The following is a 19,155-nucleotide window of genomic DNA, read 5'->3' on the forward strand; positions in this document are numbered from 1 at the left end:
TCTGTAGACTCTTAGCTTTGAGATTTTCTATGGATCTGTCTGCCTTGTGTATATCACCTGTTTGATGACTTGGATAATCTCTTCTCTATGATGATTTTACTGCCTGACTTATCTCCATAGCTATCAACTACATTTCCAACCACCTGGTGAACATCTCCATCTGAAAATCCTGTTACCCTGTTTCATTGAGTAGTTCATTGAGACCAGGAAAATTATCAGTAGACCCACAAAGAGACTTTTATCCAGGACCATTATAAATACAACTTTATTCCCTTATAACATGTCATCCTCTATAACAAATCCAACTTCCTCTCTGCCAATATGTTATGTTAATTCATAAGGAGTAGTTTTGTTTTAAGAATAAAAGAATTCTCAGTTAAAAAGTCAAGTGATTGAGAGCAAACAAGAAGAATGAAAAAAGTCATTAAAATTTTAACATCCACTGACATTCACCATTAATATTTTGGTGATAATGTTTTCCATTATTTTTTGTGCAAATTAATAATATCAAATTTTCCTGAGCACTTACTAGTGTCAGGAATTTTCTTAAAACTTTGTTTATAATAAATAATTTAACTTTTATTATTGTCTTATGAGGAAATCTTCATGACATCCCTAAAAGGGAATGAGGGTAATTTGGGATTTTCTGTGCCTCTAGTTTCCTGAGCAAAACAAAATTAAACATTCCCTTAAGAAATTAAACATCACTTGGACCCCAAAATATTTTATACAACTTTGTCCACCACTTTTATAGACATCTGACAATTACTAAATAAATATCAGGCACACTATCCAATACAATGGAAAACAGACTATAGAAATGACCCAAAGGGGATTTGATAAAAGTAAAAGCAAACAAAGACTTAAAAAAAGTCATTTGTTTAACATATTCATTAAAAAAAGACAAGATTGGGAAATTTTGTACAAAACATGAAAACCAAGTGAGTATTCTAGAATTAGCATAATTGAGGACAGAATTAATGAACTTGCAGATATATCAGAAGAAAATGCAGATTAAAGCCTAGAGAGAAAAAAAAAGATGGAAAAGAGAAGAGAGTGAGAGAGAGAAGAAGAAAGAGAAAGGTTAGAAGGAGAATAAAACACACAGAGAGGCAGTGTGGTGAGGAAATCTAACACAGACACAATCTGTATCTCAGAGGAAGAGAAGGGAGAACATGCAGAGAAGCAATATTTGAAACAATAAGATTGAGAAACTTTTAAACATCAAAAAAGACACTAAGTCACAAATAGACAGACAAAACATTCAAAAGGGTTACATGAAATGAAAACCATACTTACTTATATAATAGTAACAGCTCAAAACCAAAAATTTTTAAATTTTAAAATGATCTAGAAAAAATAAGTTACCTTCAAAGTAGGTAAAAATGCTAACAGCTGAATTTCAAAGAAATGATTGAGACCTGAAGGCAATGGAGTGATGAAATGCTGAGAAAAAAATATCGAAACAGAATTATATATTCACAGAAAATAATACTCAGGAATGTAAATAATTTTTTTTTCAGTTAGGCAAACAAAAGATAGGAATTTATCACCAGCAAGCCCACAGTCAAGGAAATATTAAAGTTTTATGTTTGTGCGTGTGTTTTTGCAGAGGGAAAATAATTTTAGAAGTAGCAACATATGAAGAGCAATGAAAAGGATAACTATCTGACTGAACCTAAATGAATGTCTATAAAATAATATAATTCAATAATAAGTCATTGTGGAGTTAGATAAATTGAATTAAAATATATCACAACAATAGCATTAATATGACAAGTGATATAAATGGTATTAAAATTCTTTCATTTTCTGCAAAGATAAATAATAACTAACTTATAAGGGTTTTGAAAAGTTGCATATATTTATTTTAATCTCTAGGGTTACCAATAGATAAATGGTGTAACCATGATAAGCAACAAACCAGTAGATAGAAAAACTGATTAATAAATAAATCTTAATCAATACAAGAGAAGACATAAAAAGATAGCTAAACAGGGCTATCAGAAAGAAAGAAAACAGTTTAATGGTAGATTTAAAATCATATATATCTTGGGGCTGGCCCCATGGCTGAGTGGTTAAGTTCATGGGCTCCACTTTGGTGGCCCAGGGTTTTGCTGATTTGGATCTTGGGCACGGACATGGCACTGCTTGTCAGGCAATGCTGAGGCGGCTTCTCACATAGCACAACTAGAAGGACCTACACCTAGAATATGCAACTATGTACTGGAGGGGTTTGGGGAGAAGGAGAAGGGAAAAAAAGGATTGGCAACAGATGTTAGCTCAGGTACCAATCTAAAAAATAAATAAATAAATAAATAAAATCATATATATCTTAATTACATTATATATAAATGGACTAAGCATTCCAATTTAAAACTACAAAGATTACCAGACTAGACTTTTAAAGGCATCATATTGATATGCTGTTTAAAATATAAGAATCTAAAACATAAGGATGCAGAAAAGTTAAAAAAATAAAATGATAAAAAATATATGTCACACAAACATTAATAAAAATAACTCGCATAGCTATATAAATATTAAGTAGTGTAGATTTTGAGGCAAATAGTTTTATTAGAGATTGTATCACTCAGGTTTCTCCAGAGAAACAGAACAAGTAAGAATGATATATTACGTAAAGATAGATAGATAGATACACAGACAGACAGACAGATAGACAGATAGATATCAAGAAATTGACATACATGATTGTGAGAGCTGGGAAATCTGAAATCCTGGAAGGCAAGCCAGCAAAATGGAAGCTCTGACAGAACGTAATGTTGCAGTTCACAGGAAGAATTTCTTATTTTTCAGGGAAACCTAAGTTTTTGCTCTTAAGGCCTTTCAACTGATTGGATGAGGCCCACAGAAATTGCCACATTTAATCTCCCTTGCTTAAAGTCAACTAATTCTAGATGGGAACTACATCTCCAAAGTACCTTCACAGCAACCAAGATTAGTATTTAATTAAATAAATGGGTATGATAGCCTAGCTTAATTGACATATGGCTAATCACCACAAACATAAAAAGGGAGTACTTTATAATGTAAGGCATTTAATTTACCAGGAAGATATGACAATTCTAAATTTCTATACATTCAGTAAGATGACCTCAAGATATGTAAAGCAAAACTTGATGGAGGGGCAACACAAAAGACAGAGAGACAAACCCACAGTTAGACTGCAAATTTTTTGTTTTTATTTAAAATCTCAGTAATAGAACAAGCTAAATATATAGGCAATTTTAAAAACAGGATTAATGAAGTTGATTTAATTAAGATAAATAGAATATCAAACTCAACAATTTAAAGACATATTATTTTCAAGTATACTAGAACATTTATAAAAATTAACCATATATATATACTCAGATCCATAAACAAGTCTCAAAAATGTCATAAGATTAAATCATACAGAATAGATATTTTAACCAAGAGAAATTGATAGAAATAAATAATAAAAAGTTAACTGGAAAACCTCTGTATATTTGAAAATGAAGAAATATATTTTTATATAATTCACAGGTCAAAATACCACATCAAAATGGAAACTAGAAACTATTTTGACTTGAATAATGGTAAAAAAATTAAAAAGACAAGCTTTCTGGGATGCAGTTAAAGCATACTTAGAGGGAAATACATAGGCTACAATGTATAAATTATTTAAAAGGAAAGGCTTTGCACCCATCTGATGATTTTGGAAAAATAAACAACACATTAATCTCAAAGAATGTAAAAGGAAGAAAATAATGTAGAAAGAAGTAAGTGAAGACATTAATGAGAAATAGAAAAAATATACATATATTTGAAAAAAATTTTAATCCTCTGAGAAGACTAATAAAGAAAAAATAAAGGAGCAAATACCTAATGTTAAGAGTGAAAAAGGGAACATAACTGCAAGCCTACAGCCACTACAAGTATGTTAATATTCAAGTGAGAGTCTAAGCCACTTTTTTGTTGTTGCACTTTTTAACTAAAAAGAAGTGCAAACTTATGTGAAGTAAATATGTTTTCCTTAAGAACTACATTTCCTTAATTTGTCTTTGAAAAAATGCCATGTAAACAAAATACTCACCACTATTTTAGTTATCACTGAAATAGCATTTCTTTAAATAATTTGCAAATGTTAACCCATTCCATCCTTGCAACCATCCTAAAAGGTATGTATAGTATTATCCTCATTTTCCTGATGAGAAATATAACACATGAAGAATTTAAGTAGTTGTCCAAGCTCACACAGTTAGTGAGTGGAAAGATAAGATTTGAGCCTAAGCATTCTGGCTCCAGAGACCATGATCTTAAAACCATTATGCTACGTAGCTTCTCCTAAGAGAAGAGATTACAAAGCATTACCTTTTCTGTTTTTTTCTTTCACTTTTGGGTTTAACAAGGTATATGAGGTGCCAGGAGAGGATTTCTACAAACTAGTTACATGTGACAATTCTATAAATTTTATGCTAGTACATCTTTATTTGTTTATAGCTCAGAGTCCATACTCTAGAGAGCACTTTTAAATGCAGCGAATACATTTCAGTCACAGATCCCAACTTAACTGTACTTAGAAATGTCAGCATATTACATAAAAAAGAAAAGGTGAAAAGCAATATGCAATAAGAACAAAAGAGGAAGAGCAAAAAACGAATCAAGCACAGATGATGAGTATAGAAAATGTAGTAAAGTCCACACTAAATAGCAGAACGGATACAACTGAATAAAAAGTTGGCAAATTAGAATGATTATGAATTCAGTTCATCATTGTCCTCTGCTTTGAACTTCACCCAAAATTCTGAGATAAGAGGAAATCATCATTTAATGTCCTTTTAAATCAATTCATAAAAAATATATGACAGTATCTCTCTGAGTTTGTTACTTGACTCTAAGGGGAATGCCAGGTCACCAATTGAATCTCCTAAATATTTTGCCAAATAGACCCTGTAATACTTTGTATAGGGGCAAAGAATATACAGGGAACCAAGCACTGTGAGAGGCAACAATAACAGTACATATACAAAGACTGGGTTCAAGAATGTGTACTTGAGGAAATCTCTTCTTATTTGTCACTGTATTTTTCACTTAATATTTGGGTGCGTTCTTTTCTACATTTTAAATGTTTTTATTTTATCATGAAATGTTGGTAAAGACAAGTGAAGATATGAAGACTATATTTAAGTTATGAAGCGTAATAATAAACCTACAGAAACAGAACATTACCCAGTATCAAAACTCTGGGTGCTGTTTCTCAATCACATTTCCCTAGATCCCAATCCTTAGTTCAGAGAAACGTTATCCTGAATACCTGTTTCTTTATCATTACCTTCACTTTGTAGCTTTACAATGTACACATGTAACCTTGGACCATATGTTGTTTACTATTGCTAGTTTCTGAAAATTTTGAAAATGATACTCTATTGCATGTTTCACAATTTCCTTTTTTAAATGAACATTATCTTTGTAACATTCGTCCATGTTGATATGTTTAGTTGTCATCAAATTTTACTGCTTTATTGTATTCAGTTGTATAAATATACCACACTTGACTCATTTTCATGTTCCTGGATGGAAGAGATATATGTAGGGGTTTTATTTTCTTTTACTTATTTGTTTGGCTGGTTTGCCATTAGAAATAGTGTTAATAAAAATTTTCTGTTGGACTTACAAAAGAGTTTATCCAAGGCACAGTTTCTCAAACTTTGTCTTGTTGACATTTTGAGTTGAGTCTTTTGGTTTGGGGAGGGGCTCTTCTATGCATTGTAGGATGTTTAGCAGCATCCGTGGCCTTGATTAGCAAACATTAGGTCCTGTCCAAAAGGTTCATAAGACATTTGGTCCATGCCAAAAGATCCTTGATATCTGGTAATATTTGGTCCTGTCCAAATCATCCATGAAGACATTGGGTACATGCCAAAAGGTCCTTGATATTTGGTCCCACTCAAAACCATTTGGCACGGACCGAATATGTTTGTGGATGTTTTGGACAGGACCAAATATCGAAGACCTTTTGGCCTGGACCAAGTGTCTGATGAACCAAATGTCTTACAGATGTTTTGGACTGGACCAAATATCAAGGACCTTTTGGTGTGGACCAAATGTCCGATGGACATTTTGGACAGAACCAAATATCCTGTGAGGTTGGCCTCTACCCACTTGATACCGAGAACTGAGTGGAGAGACACAGTTCTAACAGCCAAAACTGTCTCTCAACATTGCCAAATGTCCCCTTGGGGGAAAAAGTCACCCATGATTGAGAACTCTGATTGAAGATACATATGTAGTAGAAGAGAACTATTCAGCTTTAAGATGCGAATGTGTCACTTTTTACAAGATACTGCTGCCAGAACATTTTCCAACCAACATTATATAAGCATATAAGAATATCTCCTCATGCTTTTGTTGAGACATTCTTTAACCTCAATATTTGTTAGTGTTTGCAATTTTAATTTTTGCCTATCTTGTTAATGTAAAATAGTATTTCATTGTGTGTGTGTGGCTTTTTTAAAATTATGCTTTATTTTTCAGTGCAGATTTAGGTTTATAGCACAATTGATCAGAAAATGCAGAGAGTTTTCACATACCTCTCGTCCCCAATCTGACTCCTATTTCACACAGTTCCTGTTATTTACATCTTGTATTGGCGTGGTGCCTGTATTACAACTGATTAGGGCTCACTCTTCATGTTCTTCAGGTCTGTGGGAACAAAAAAAGAGCTGGGTAGCAGGCTTCTTCTCCAGAAGACCTGCAGTACAGCAAACAGACCAGAGGGAGCAAGATATTATGAACTCCTGAAAAAAGAAACCAGAAAATCCCACTAATTAGGAATTTACATGGATAAGTCCAGAGAAGAAGATACATCCACAACAAAAGGCTTCAGAGGTCCACCAGAATCTCCAGCCAGGCTTATTGGTGACGGTTTTCCCATGTATGAAGCCAGTCCACAAAAACAGAAAAGAGGCTATTTTTTCAAATGTGCAGATACCAATACCAAGTGTGAAAAACTTGAAACAGGAAAACATGGCTCAAGTGAAGAAACAAAATAAATCTCTAGAAACCAACACCAAAGAAAAGGAGGTATTCATTACCTAAAAAAGAATTCAAAATTCTAATTATAAGGATGCTCAATGAGTTCAGGAAAACAATGCATGAAGAAAATTATATTTTCCAAATAGAGATAGGAAAAAACCCCATAAATTTTGCAGGTGAAAAATGCAATAACTGAACTGAATGATTAACTAGATGGGTGTAACGTCAGACTTTATCGCTGGAAGTCAGTGAACTCAAAGACAAGACATTTGGAATTATCCAATCACAAAAGCAAAAGCAAAGAAGAATGAAAAAGAGTGAATAAAGGGGCTGGCCCCGTGGCCGAGTGGTTAAGTTCGCGCGCTCCGCTGCAGGCGGCCCAGTGTTTCGTTAGTTCGAATCCTGGGCGCGGACATGGCACTGCTCACCAGACCACGCTGAGGTAGCGTCCCACATGCCACAACTAGAAGAACCCACAATGAAGAATACACAACTATGTACCGGGGGGGCTTTGGGGAGAAAAAGGAAAAAAATAAAATCTTTAAAAAAAAAAAAAAAGAGTGAATAAAACTTAAGGGACTTATCAGATTCCATCAAGTAGATCAATATCTGCATTACAGAAGTCCCAGAAGAAAAAGAGACAGAGAAAGCTTATTGAGAAAAATAATGGCCAATGCTTTTTCTGTGTCTATTTAGATGATGGTGGTTTTTTTTTCTTTCATTTTGTTAAAGTGTTGTATCACATTGATTGATTTACATATGTTGAACCATTCTTGCATGCAAGGGATAAATACCACTTGGACATGGTGTATAATCCTTTTAATATGCTGATGAATTCAACTTGATACTATTTTATTGAGGATTTTTGCATCTATACTCATCAGGGATATTTTCTTCTTCTTCTTTTATGTTTCTTCTTGTGTTATCTTTCTTTGGCTTTGGTATCAGAGTGACACTAGCCTCATAAAATGAGTTTGGCATTGTTCTCTTTTCTATTTTTTGTAATAGTTTAAGAAGGATTTGTATTAATTCTTTTTTAAATGTTTGGTAGAATTCACCCATGAAGCCATCTGTTACTGGGCTTTTCATCATTGTCGGGCTTTGGATTATTGATTCAATCTCCTTTCTTGTTATTGGTCTATTCAGATTTTCTATTTCTTCTTGTTTCAGTTCAGCATTTGACAAAATTCAACATCCATTTATGATTAAAACTTTCACCAAAATAGGTAGAAAGGAGTTTACCTCAACACAATTAAGGCCATATTTGAAAGTTACACAGCTAATATCATAATCAGGGGCGGGGGACCTATAAGCTTTCCCTCTAAGATCTAGTAAAAGGCAAGGATACTCACAATCAATACTTCTATTTGACATAGTACAAGAAGACCTAGTGACAGCAATTTGACAAGAAAAAGAAGTAAAAGACAACCAAATTGGATAGGATGAGTAAAATTAACTGTTTGCTTATGAGATGATCATATATGTAGAAAACTCTAAAGACTCAAGAAAAAACTGTTAGAACTAATAAACAAATTCCGTGAATTTGCAGCATGCAAAAATCAGTTGCATTTCTACAGATAATGAACTATCTGAAAGGAAAAATAAGAAAACAATATCATCTATGATACTGACCGAAAAACAATTTTAAAGCTGGGAATAAATTATCAAAGAGGTAAAAGACTTATATACTGAAAATTATAAAACATCAATGAAGGAAATTAAAGAAGACATGGGAAAATAGAAACACATCCCATGTCCATGGATTGGAAGAATTAATGTTGTTAAAATGTCCATACTATATAAAGCAATCTACAGAATCAATGCAATCCCTATCAAAACCCAATGACATTCTCAACAAAAATAGAAAAGATAGTCCTATGATTTACATGGAACCACAAAAGACCCAAATCATTCAAGTTATGTTGAGAAAGAAGAACAAAGCTGGAGGCATCATATTTCCTGATTTCAAACTATATTACAAAGCTGTGGTAATCAAAACAGTACAGTACTGGAATAGCCCAATGGAATAGAATAGAGAGCCCAGAAATAGATGCATGAATCTGTGGTCAGCTGACTTTCAACAAGGGTGCCAAGAACACACAATAGGGATAATCTATTCAATAGATGGTGTTAGGGAAACTGAATATCCACACACAGAAGAACAAAATTGGACTGTTATTTCTCATTATATGCAAAAATAAACTCAAAATCAATTAAATACTTAACCATAAGACTTGAAACTGTAAAACAGGTAGAAGAAAACTTAAGTGAAAACTTCTTGACATTGGTCTTGGCAACTGTTTTTTCAATATGACACTAAAAGCATATGCAACAGAAGCAAAAATAGATCAGTGGGATTACATCAAACTAAAAAGCTGCTGCATAGCAAAGAAAACAACCAACAGAGTGAAGAGGCAACCTGTGGAAAAGGAGAATATGTTTTCAAGCCATGTATCAGATAAGGGGTTGACATCAAATCTATATATGGAACTCAAACAATTTAATAGCTAAAAAAACAAATAACACAATAAATGGGATAAGAACATAAATAGACATTTCTCCAAAGAAGACACACAAATGGACAATGGGTATATGAAAAGATGGACAACATCACTAATCATTGGGGAATCAAATAAAAACCACAGTGAATTATCACCTCACACCTGTTAAAATGGTAATTATCTTAAAGGCAGAAGATAACAAATGTTGGTGAGAATGGAGAAAAGGAAACCATTATTTACTGTTGGTGGGAATAGAAATTGGTACAGCCATTATGCAAAACAGTATGGAAGTTCCTCAAAAAATTAAAAATAGAACTAACTAATGATATAGCATTCCCCATTCTGGGTATATATCTAAATGATTTGAAATCAATATTGTGAAGAGATATGACACTCCTATGTTCACTGCAGCATTATTCACAATAGCCAAGATACGGAAACAACCTATGGGTTCACTGATGAATGGATAGATAAAGAAGATGTGATATATATACATAAAATTCAGCCATAAAAAAAGAAAGTCTTGCCATTTTCAGTGACATGGATGAACCTTGAGGCTATTATGGTAAGTAACATAATAAGCCAGGCACAGAAAGACAAATACTGCATGATCTCGTTTATATGTGGAATCTAAAAAAGTCAGACTCATAAAAGCAGAGCACAGAGTGGTGGTTCCAGGGTCTTGGAGGAGTGGGAAATGGGTAGATGTTAATTAAAGGGTACAAAGGTTCAGTTACACAGGATGAATAAGTTCTGGAAAATTAACCTACAAGATGGTGACTATAGTTGATAATACTTTATTGTATACTTGAATTTTGAAAGAGAGTGGATCTTAAGTGTTCTTACCACACACACAAAAACTGAAATTATGTGAAGTGATGGATATGTTAATTAGCTAGATTGTGGTAATCATTTCACAATGTACATGTATATGACAACATCATGCTGTACAATTTAAATATATACATTTTTTATTTGTCAAATATACCTCAGTGAAGCTGGAAAAAATTTTAGAAAACAAAGACAGAATGACCAAAAGCTCCCAAATCTGGAGACTGGTCATCTGTTTCAAGGAGACCAAATATCGTAAAATAGAATATATTCTAAGTATTCACCACCAATACACATTATAATCAAATTATCAAAAGTTAAAAACAAAGAGATAATCTTGAAAACAACAATAGAAAAGTGATTTATCACGTAAAGGAAGCCTGCATAAGACAATTAGCAGATTTATCAGTAAAATCCTCAGTTGAGAAGGGAGTGGTATAATATATTCAAAGCTCTGACAGAAAAAAACTCCTGCCAACCAAGAATATTATACTGGAGAAAAAACGTCCTTCAAAAGTGAAAGAGAGATATGAACTTTCCCAGATAACAAAAGCTGAGAGGGTTCATCACCACTTGGCTTGCCTTACAAGAAATGTTAAAAAGAGTCCTTCAAGTTGAAATAAAGAACATTAAAAACAAAACTAAAGCATATGAAAGTATACAGATCTCCGGTAAAGATAAATACATGGACAAATACAAAATATTGTACTATGGTAACAGTGATGCACACATCACTTTCAATTCTGGTATAGAAGTTAAAAACAGAAGTTTAAAAAATAACTATGACTTGGAATATGTTAATGAATATACAATACAAAAAGATGTAATAAGTGACATCAATATCATAAAGTGCATGTGGAGAGAAGTAAAATTGTAGGGTCTTTATATGTGTTTGAAGTTAAGATGTTAGCTTAAAATAGATCATTATACCTATACGATATTTTATTTAAACCTCATGGTAACCACAAAGGTAATACCTATAAAGATACATAGAAGAAAATAAGACAGTAATCACAGCACATCACTACTAAAAAAATCAACAAAACACAAAGGGAGACATCAGTTGAAGAAAGGAGGGACAAACAGGCTATAAAACAGGCAGAAAACAATGAAGAAAATGGCAATAGGAAGTATCTATCAATAATTACTTTAAATATAAATGGATTAAAATTCCTAATCTAAACATCTAGAGTGGATGAATGGATTAAACAAATGGACAAGATACAACTCAATGCTGTCTACAAAAAATTCACCTTAGATAAAGGACATATCTAGGCTAAAAGTGAAAGGATGGAAAAAGATAGTAAATGCAGGGTGATCATACTTATATCAGACTAATTTACACTTTAAGTCAAAAACTACACAAGAGACAAAGAAAGATATTACATAATGATAAAATGGTCAATTCACCAAGATACAACAATTATAAATATCTATGCAGTCAACATCAAAACAGCTAAATATATGAAGCAAATATTGACAAAACTGAAGAGAGAAATAACAACAAAATAATAGGAAATTTCAGTACTCCACTTTTAATATTGACTAGGACATCCAGACAGTAGGTTAATAAGGAAACCTGACTAACACTGTAGACGAAATGGACCTAACAAACAGAAATGGAACATTCCATCCAGTGGCAACAGAATACACATTCATCTCATGCACACATAGACCATTCTCCAGAATAGATCACATATCGGGTTGCAAAACAGTCTTAACAAAATTAAAAAGACTGAAATCATTTTAAGTACATTTTCCTACCACAATGGAATGAAACTTAAAAAATCAATAACAGAAGGAAAACTGGAAAACTAACAAATATATGGAAATTAATCAACACACTTTTGACAACCAATGCATCAAAGAAATAATTAAAAGAGAAATCAGACAATATCTTTACATGAAGTAAAATAGAAACAAAGCATACCAAAACTTATGGTATGCAGCAAAAAGCAATACTAAAAGGCAATTTTATAGTGCTAAACACTTACATTAAAAAAGAAGAAATATCTCAACTAAACAACAAAACTTTATAACTCAAGAAATTAGAAAAAGAGCAGATTAAGCCCAAATTAGCAGAAGAAAGGAAACAATAATGATTAAGGCAGAAATAAACAATATGGAGAATAGAAAATCATCGAGAAACTAAGAGTTTTATGAAAAGTTTTTCAAAAGTTTTTTGGTTTTTTGAAAAGATTGACCAATCTTTAGCTAGACTAAAAAATAAAAACATAATGAGACGTGGCATTACAACTGATATTGCAGAAATACAAAGGATAATAAAAGACTAACATGGGCAATTATCTGCCAACAAATTAGATAACCTAGAAGAAATGGATAAAGTCCTAGCAACGTAAACCTACGTCTAGAAGACGTAGTTCTCCTGGCTTTAGGTCTGATGTGGGGATCATGTAAGAGTCGAAGGTCAGATCTTCGTAATCGGTATACTTGTAGCTTCAGTATCATTGGTGGCCCATTGTTTTGACCATGAGGGACAGGTTGTTGATTTCGTCTATTATGTATAGAATTCGTAAGGATGCGAGGGCGATTAGAATCAGAATAATGGCTGGTAGAATTGTTCAAATTGTTTCTACTTCTTGAGCGTCTATAGTGCTAGTGTGAGTTAATTTGGTTGTTAGTATTGATGAGATGATATATAATACTAAGGAGCTAATTAGGAATACAATTATTAGTGTGTGATCGTGGAAGTGGAGGAGCTCTTCTATAATGGGAGATGTTGCGCCTTGGAATCCTAGTTGGAAGGGATAGGCCATGGAGGTATATAGGGATTTAACCTATAAGTTAACTTCGACAAAGTTATGTAATTTTTACTAATACCTCATTTAATGGAGAAAGACATAGTGGTTATGATATTGGCTTGAAACCAGTTAGAGGGGGTTCAATTCCTTCCTTTCTTATTTTGGGTTCACATAGGCATGTTCTTCAAATGTATGATATGGCGGAGGGCATCCGTGTAGTCATTCGAGATTGGTTGAAGTTAGTTCTACTGTAGATACTTCTTGTTTGGATGCGAATGCTTCTCAGATCATGAAAATTATTAGTATTACTGCTGTAAGTGAGATGAAAGATCCTATGGATGAGATTGTATTTCATGTTGTATATGCGTCTGGGTAATGGGAATAGCGTCGTGGCATTCCTGAGAGGCCAAGAAAATGTTGTGGGAAGAAGGTTATGTTGACTCCTACGAATATGATTGTAAAGTGGACTTTTGCTCAGGTTTGATTGAGTGTATATCCTGAGAATAGGGGGAATCAGTGAACAAACCCTCCTATAATAGCAAAGACTGCTCCTATAGATAAGATGTAGTGGAAATGTGCTACTACATAATAAGTATCGTGGAGGACAATATCTAGAGAGGAGTTGGCTAAGACCATCCCTGTTAAACCCCTTACTGTAAATAAGAAGATGAAGCCTAGGGCTCAGAGTATGGCTGGAGATCATTTAATATTTCCTCCATGAAGGGTGGCCAGCCAGCTAAATACTTTTACACCAGTGGGGATGGCGATTATCACGGTAGCTGATGTGAAGTATGCTCGTGTGTCAATGTCCATTCCTACTGTGAACATGTGGTGAGCTCATACGATGAAGCCTAAGAAGCCGATGGACATTATAGCTCATACCATGCCCATGTAGCCAAATGGTTCTTTTTTACCTGACTAGTATGTGACGATGTGTGAGATCATCCCGAAGCCCGGTAGGATGAGAATGTAGACTTCGGGGTGTCCGAAGAATCAGAATAGGTGTTGGTAAAGGATTGGATCTCCTACCCCCGCGGGGTCGAAGAAAGTAGTATTTAGATTACGGTCTGTGAGAAGTATAGTAATGCCTGCTGCTAAGACTGGGAGAGCTAGTAGAAGGAGTACTGCTGTGATAAGGACGGATCAGACGAATAGGGGAGTTTGATACTGGGACAGGGCTGGTGGTTTTATATTGATGATTGTAGTGATAAAGTTGATGGCGCCTAAAATTGAAGATAGACCAGTCAGGTGGAGAGAGAAAATAGTTAAGTCAATGGAGGCTCCTGAATGCGCCAGATTTCCAGCCAGGGGAGGATATACGGTTCAACCCGTCCCAGCGCCTGCTTCAATTATTGAGGAAGCAAGAAGGAGCAGGAATGATGGGGGGAGTAGTCAGAAGCTTATATTGTTTATTCAAGGGAAAGCTATATCGGGTGTTCCAATTATTAGGGGGACTAATCAGTTTCCAAATCCTCCAATCATGATAGGTATAACTATGAAGAAAATTATTACGAATGCATGGGCGGTTACAATAACATTGTAGATTTGATCATCTCCTAGCAGGGTTCCAGGTTGACCTAATTCAGCACAAATTAAGAGGCTTAGGGCGGTTCCTACTATTCCAGCTCAAACGCCGAATAGGAGATATAAAGTGCCGATGTCTTTGTGGTTGGTTGAGAATAAGCAGCGAGTAATGAACATAGGTAAGATGGCTGAGTAAGCATTAGATTGTAAATCTAAAGACAAAGGTTGGAATCCTCTTCTTATCAAGTCCCGTGGTGAATTTCACATTGAATTGCAAATTCAAAGGAGCAGCTTCAATTCTGCCTGGGCTACTCCCGCCTTTTTTTCTAGGCGGCGGGAGAAGTAGATTGAAGCCAGTTGACTAGGGTATTTAGCTGTTAACTAAAATTTTGTGGGATGGTAGCCCACCAATCTAGTAAGGGCTTAGCTTAATGAAAGTGTTTGATTTGTGTTCAATTGATGTGAGATAGAGTATTGCAGTCCTTAGTATGCAGGAATTAAGTGAATACACTTGCTTAGAGCTTGGAAGGCTCTTGGTCTGATGTTAACCTAAATTCCTAATCCAAAATTGATAATATGGGAGTTAGAGGATATTACGATTAATGGGGGTAGGAGGGTTATTTGTTTGGTTTCAAATTGTCATTTCATTTTTATGTTGTTTGTGGATGGGAATACGGTTAGTGATGTGGAGTAGGTTAGTCATATGTAGAAGTAGAGGTTGAGTAGTGCTATGACGGCCATTAGTGTGGGGAGGATGATACTGTTGTTTTTAGTAAGTTCTTGGATGATTATTCATTTGGGTATGAATCCTGATAGTGGAGGAAGGCCTCCTATGGATAGTAAGGTAATTAGGATCAGTGCGGTAGTTAGGGGTGTTTTATTTCATGTATGTGAAAGTGATAGTGTTGTGGTGGAGGAGCTGTGGATAAACAGTATGAATATTGTGAGTGTCATTATAATGTAAATTAGTATACGTAGTACTGTTATTGTTGGATTGTATGCTAGGACAGCTGTTATTCATCCTATACGTGCGATTGACGAGTATGCTATGATTTTTCGTAGTTGAGTTTGGTTAAGGCCGCCTCAGCCCCCTACTAGGATTGATAGTACGGCTATGGTCAGTAGGATGTTTAGGTCGATTGAGGGTGAGATTTGGTACAGGACTGATATTGGGGCTAGTTTTTGTCATGTGAGTAAGATGAGGCCTGATGTCAGTGAAATGCCCTGTGTGACTTCGGGTACTCAGAAATGGAAGGGTGTAAGTCCAAGTTTTATAGCAAGGGCCGAGGTTATAATGATGGATGCTGTGGGGTTGAAGATTTTTGTGATTGTTCATTGGCCTGAGTGTATGAGGTTGATGATAATTGCTATTATGAGGAGTATGGATGCGGTGGCTTGGGTCAGGAAGTACTTAGTGGATGCCTCTATGGCTCGGGGGTTGTATTTTTTTATTAGAATGGGGATAATGGCTAGCAGGTTTATTTCGAATCCAATTCAGATTATTAATCAGTGCGAGCTTGTTATAACAATTATAGTTCCTAGAAGAACTGTCGTTAGGATAATTGTAAAGATAAGAGGGTTTATTAGTATGGGAAGGGGCTCGATAGCTTATTTAGCTGACCTTACTTGTAGGGTAGGGTGTAATTCGGTAGCACGGAGAATTTTGAATTCTCAGGAGCGGGTTCAACTCCTGTGGTCCTAGAAATAAGAGGGTTTGAACCTCTATGATTTACTCTATCAAAGTAACTCTTTTGTCAGACATATTTCTTATGTTTGTGGTGGGATCTGGATAGTATGATTGGTAGTGAGACGTGTCATATGCAGAGGGCTAGCGTAAGCAGTAGGAAGTTTTTTCATAGGAGATGTATGAGTTGGTCGTATCGGAATCGTGGGTAGGATGCTCGGATTCATAGGAAGGAGCATGTTAGGAGGAGGGCTTTGATGGTGAAATTAATTGAGTAGAGTTCTGGTAAGCAGGGGTTATGAAATGCTCCTAGAAATAGTGTTGTTGTGAACATGTTTATCATGATGATGTTTGCATATTCTGCCAGGAAGAATAGGGCGAACGGACCGGCTGCGTATTCAACGTTAAAACGAGAGACAAGTTCTGACTCTCCTTCTGTCAGGTCAAATAGGGCTTGGTTGGTTTTGGCTAATGTTGAGATAAATCATATTATGGCTAGGGGTCATGATGGGAAGATTAGTCATAGGTACTCTTGGGTGGTGATAAGTGTAGATAATGTGAATGATCCACTTATTAGGAGGACTGAGAGTAGAATAATTGCTAGTGTTAGTTCATATGATATGGTTTGTGCTACTGCCCGTAGGGCCCCAATTAGGGCGTGTTTTGAGTTTGAAGCTCATCCCGATCAGAGGATTTAGTAGACGGCTAGGCTTGATATAGCTAGTATGAATAGTACTCCTAAATTTATGTTGATTAGTGGATATGGTATGGGTAGTGGGATTCATATGGTTAGGGCTAGGGTGAGGGCTAGGATTGGTGCGATGATAAATATGGATGTTGATGATGTTAGTGGTTGTAGTGGTTCTTTAAGGAATAGTTTGAGGGCATCGGTGATGGGTTGCAGTAGACCGTAGGGGCCTACAATGTTGGGTCCTTTGCGGAGTTGTATGTAGCCTAAGACTTTTCATTCGACTAGTGTGAGGAATGCTACGGCGAGTAGGATTGGGACAATTAGGAGGAGGACGTTAATTATGAACATGCTGTTAGGGAGAAGAGTTGAACCTCTGGTTATAAAGGTTTAAGTTTTACGCAGTTGCCAGGCTCTGCCACCCTAACGAGCCCTGTTCCAGGGCAATGGGGGGTACAAATTAGTTAGATTTAGATTATATCAGCTATTAGTTTGAGGGCGCTTCTTGCAAAGTGGGCCCTAGTTTTCTTGTCCTTTCGTACTGGGAAAAGTGTAGAATAGATAGAAACCGACCTGGATTACTCCGGTCTGAACTCAGATCACGTAAGACTTTAATCGTTGAACAAACGAACCCTTAGTAGCGGTTGCACCATTAGGATGTCTTGATCCAACATCGAGGTCGTAAACCCTAATTGTCGATATGGACTCTGGAATAGGATTGCACTGTTATCCCTAGGGTAACTTGTTCCGTTGATCAATAGTTTGGATCAATAAGTGATTGTATATTTCGACTAGTTAGTCTGGATTTTAATCACTCAGAGGTTATTTTGTTCTCCGAGGTCACCTCAACCGAAATTGCTGATTCAGTCAAAGGTTCTCTTGTCCCTGAAGGTTAGGTTTGTATGTTATTTTTTGTGAATCAGTTAATTAAAGTTCCATAGGGTCTTCTTGTCTTATTTAGTTACTCCCGCCTCTTCACGGGAAGGTCAATTTCACTGATTGGAAGTAAGAGACAGTGAAACCTTGTGTGGCCGTTCATACAAGTCCCTGTTTAGGGAACAAGTGATTATGCTACCTTTGCACAGTTAGGATACCGCGGCCGTTTAAACAGACGTCACTGGGCAGGCAGTGCCTCTAATACTAGGAATGCTAGAGGTGATGTTTTTGGTAAACAGGCGGGGTTTGTGTTTGCCGAGTTCCTTTTACTTCTTTTAATCTTTCCTTATGGGTGCATACCTGTGTCGGGTTAACAATAGTTTTGATAGGTCGTTGGTTTTTGGGTTGTGTCTATCTTGTTGTTAACTATCAGTGAGTATTCGTTCTGATATAAGCTTATGCAAGGAGAAATAATTCTTGTTACTCATATTAACATTATTGCTTCTATATATCGATAGAATAGTCCAGTATAAGATTAGGAGTTAGTTTGGGTTTATTGCTGGAATTAAGATAAATATGTCGTCGAGCTTGAACGCTTTCTTAATTGATGGCTGCTTTTAAGCCAACTATGGGTATATCTTATTCTTACTCTCTAATGAAGGTTGTATCCTGTATCTAAAGAGCTGTACCTTTTTAGATTATAATTTAAATTTACATTAGAATTCAGTGGCTTTTAGGTAAATTTAAATTTGAACTGAAATTCTGTTTCTGGACAACCATCTATCACCAGGCTCGTTAGGCTTTTCACCTCTACCTATAAATCTTCTCACTATTTTGCGACATAGATGAGTTGGTTCTTTGCAACTGTTCATAGGTAGCTCGTCTGGTTTCGGGGTATTTAGCTTAAGTTCTCTTTGCTAAATTTGTTCTAGTTTAATCATTATGCAAAAGGTAAAAGGGGTAAGCTTTGCTGTTTGGTACTTTTAATGTGTCTTTCATCGTTCCCTTACGGTACTCTCTCTATAGCGCCAAGTTAAAATTTCTATCTCCTATTCTTTAATGGTTTGGTGAATGTTTTAGTTGAGTGACTAAAAGTGGTTAAGTTGAATATTGTTTGGGCTAGCTTTAGTTCAAAGTGTTCATTCTGTATGAAATCTTCTAGGTGTAAGCTGGATGCTTTGTTTAAGCTACACTTTGGTTATCCAAGTACACCTTCTGGTATACTTACCTTGTTACGACTTGTCTCCTTTCATATGTTTGAATCACGGT

The sequence above is a fragment of the Equus caballus genome, chromosome 27 (genome assembly GCF_041296265.1).
Source record: "Equus caballus isolate H_3958 breed thoroughbred chromosome 27, TB-T2T, whole genome shotgun sequence".
NCBI lineage: Eukaryota > Metazoa > Chordata > Mammalia > Perissodactyla > Equidae > Equus > Equus caballus.